This window comes from Myotis lucifugus, unplaced genomic scaffold, assembly GCF_000147115.1.
Source record: "Myotis lucifugus unplaced genomic scaffold, Myoluc2.0 scaffold_30, whole genome shotgun sequence".
NCBI lineage: Eukaryota > Metazoa > Chordata > Mammalia > Chiroptera > Vespertilionidae > Myotis > Myotis lucifugus.
The window spans coordinates 3,575,277-3,578,718 of record NW_005871078.1 but is presented as its reverse complement, the minus strand read 5'-3'; the positions used below and the strand labels follow the sequence as shown (position 1 = coordinate 3,578,718).

The 3,442-nt window shown below is 48.9% G+C and overlaps 1 pseudogene; it reads right to left on the bottom strand.

The window, feature by feature from the left end:
• Nucleotides 1-356: 356 nt before the first annotated feature.
• Nucleotides 357-3,096, bottom strand: LOC102432703 (annotated as a pseudogene).
• Between the last annotated feature and the right edge of the window lie 346 nt (nt 3,097-3,442).

Genomic DNA, 3,442 nt, shown 5'->3' with positions numbered 1-3,442 from the left:
TTTTTGGGTAGCAAAAATGGCTTTTATTTATAATTTACAGTTTCACAAGTGAAAATCATACATTTTTATACATAACAATTTCGTTTTGTTAAATTTGCACACATCTACAGAAGTTTCACACAACAAGCACCGGAAACTGTGCAGGCAGTGGGCTATGCAAATACGAAAATGTATTTATTAACCAAATGATAGCTGAAGGCCCTGCCTCAGCTAGACCATTTCTACAGAGAGTTCTATATATACATAAAAAGAATTCTTTACCTAGATCCAAACAGCAGCTTTTTTAAAAAAAAAAGAAAAACATACTTTTCTCATTTTATTTAAACTGACTCAACTGTATCATTTTCTGTTTTCATTTAATGGACCTGGTGCAGGGGTCAGCCGTACCCTCCGGAACCTACGAAGGGGAGGGGCTTGCTCAGGCCACGTGACTGGGCACTTCCCATCTTTGCCTGGAGAGGAAGGGGGCTGATGTTGAGAGCCCCAGACAGGCCGGGCCCTTGCTGATGGCCTCCCGCTAGGTGCCCACGCCCCCCTCCTACGGCTAAAGCCCACGTCTCGGGAGCAGCTCCGAGAGGCTCTTCTCCACTCAACGGGTGTTGCTGTGCTGTCCTCTGTACAAGCTGGTGGGGCATCAATTTGTTCTTCCTTAACTTTGGGACTGTCACGGGCTTCCTGCGATTCATTTTTGACAGTGCTCAACATAATGTTCCAAGGGTTTTCAAATGGGGTCTTGCTGGGAGATGGCGTACAATCAAATGAAGATGTATTTTGGTCATCTTCATAACATGATGGATGATAAGTCTCTCCATCCACTCTAATGGCATTCTTTAAATGCCACTCCTCCTCTTCTTCATCCCAGTATTGTTCAAATTGTTCTTGACAGATTGCACAACTCTCCACTGCTCCAGCTGGCCCTGCCGGCACACTTCGGAACTCCTTTTCTTTAGCAGCTTCCTGAGTTTTGAGCACAACTTCTTCATGCACCTTTTCAAAAAACTGGCTCTTTGCACGTTCTTCCAAATCAGCTGTTCCCTCACATTCTATCCAGTCTGCTGAACTGTTGTACCAACGTCTATGAGTAACCTTTCTGCTAGCGCCTTTTTCAGTTCTATTTTGCCGATAATGCCAGTCCAAGTGATCTGCGTATACGTCTGCCTGTGATGTTGTAAACCTCATTCCACAAGAGGAACATTGAATACCAGTGTACAGTCGATTTATAACACTCTCATAACGTTGTTTCAACTCTCCGGTTGTAAAATTGGTAAGATCTGGAACATCTCGATCTTCATTTTGACCTTCCTCCTCTTCAGTGGGAGGCTGAGCAGCAACTTCATTCACTTGTGTTGTCGCTGAATCAGGCTGGGACAATTTGAGAATTCCTGCTTTTAGCAGTTTTGAAAATAATTCATTGACATCCACCCGACTGAGGTGATTGTCGGGATATGCCTTAGGAAGAGCTCCTGGAGGATTCTGAACAAATGCTCCAGGATTTGGTGGATGAACTGGTAAAAATTGTTGTCCCTGGCCAAATGGTACTGGCTGAGCAACGCCAGTCAGAACCTGTGGAGATGCCTGAATGTTTCCTACTGTTCTCGGAGCAGGTAAATTGCCAAAGTTTCCACATTGAGGGCTCTGAAGCTTCTTTTCATCAAAAGAGTATCCAGAAGCTCTGCTAAGGGGATTTGAGAAACTCTGGTTCCCAGGGCCATGTGGTCCATTAAAATTGGGTCCTTGAGGCAAATCAAATATTTGTTTGTGTCTTTGGAATTGTAGTCCTTGGGATGGGGCATTAAAAGTATGGCCAGGTGGCTCATGATATGGACCAGTCTGATGGAAAGAAACGCATTCGTTTCTTAGTGAAGGATGATTGTCAAATCGTGGGCCTTGAACACCAAGGGGAGCGTCAAACCTTGATGCTTGCTGGTGTTGTGGACCATCACATCTTTGAGGAACACCATCAAATCTTGGTTGAACATGCTGTCCAGGTGGTCCATCAAATCTCTGTGGGACTGGCTGACCAGTTCTTTCAAATCTAGGACCTGGTTGGCCATGTAATCCATCAAATCTTGGTAAGAGTGAGGGCTGACCTGGCTGCCCATCAAACCTGAAAGCGTGACAACCTTTCCATCTTGGACCACCTTGACGCAGAGGCCCTTCAAGTCTCAGTCCACCCCCTGGTACAGGACGCTCAAACCTCATTCCCCCTCCTTGTTGGACTAAAGGTCCCTCAAACCTGATCCCAACCCCTGGTGGACCATGTGGACCTTCAAACCTAAGGTTTCCACCAAGTGGATTATGTTGTCCTTCAAACCTCAGACCTGCTACTGACTGACCGTGAGGTCCCTCAAACCTCAGACTTCCCACAGGTTGACCCCGATGTCCCTCAAACCTGAGCCCACCCACAGGCTGACTGGTAGTTTCTTGCGGCCGTTCCTCTTCAGCCTTTTTTATTCGCTTTGGATCGCGAACATCCTGTTCAGCGCTTCTCTTAGCATTTCTTTCTTCCCTGGAAGGTGGCATAAAGTCTTGCATGTGTGACTGCTTACATCCAGAGTGGCGAATCTTTCCAGCTGAAGGCTCTTCAGGCGGTTTCTTGAGAAATGTAGGAGTCACGTGGATGCTAGATGTATTCCCATTGGGGGGTAGAGGTCGAATAGGCCAAGCAGGATCTAAGGAATTGACTCTGACATCCAGGGCATAAAGTTTCTTCAATGGGAATATCTCGTTCCATGTGTAACGTAACCTAAATAGACGTTTTCTAGTATTTGCATCCACCTTTTCAAACACACAAATAAATGTTGCAACTAGATTTGTAGCAAAGGCAGCGAGATACTCTCGCCCAACGTTTTTCACGATAGAATCCATAAGGTACAGAACAGGAAGCTTCTCTGAGGAAGGAGCCTTGGCGATTTGGGCCTCGATGAGAGAGACGATCTCCTTGGCGAAGGGCAGGTTCTGCTCGGCTACCCTGGTCAGCATATTGATGTGCGGTTTGCTATTGAAGGTCAGGTCTTGGAGGGATGACTGATACTCCCGACAGGCGTCCTCCCGGGCCCCCGCGGGACCAGCCTCGGCCAGCGTTGGCTCTGACATTGTGCCGGGGCCGCAGCTGCAGCTGGTCTGGACAACCGCCTCCCTCGGGACCGCGCTTCCTCTCTCCGGCTCCGGCCTCACCACGTGCTGACCGCGGAGGGATGTTGGGGGACGACACGGGGCGGGGCGGGGGGACCCCGGTAGGCAACGCCGCCTTCTCACGAGTGATCTCCGTCCACTTCCAGCGGCCTCAGGAGCCTCTTTCTCCACATGCACACAAGGGCGCTGGCGCAGGCGGCTCCAGCTCCTAGGGGAACCCTGTTCGGGCGCCCTCTTTTGGGGTGCAGCCCCAGCAGGCCCAGGGGTTCCCAAAGGTGTGGAGGACTCGGCAAAGAAGGAAGGACAC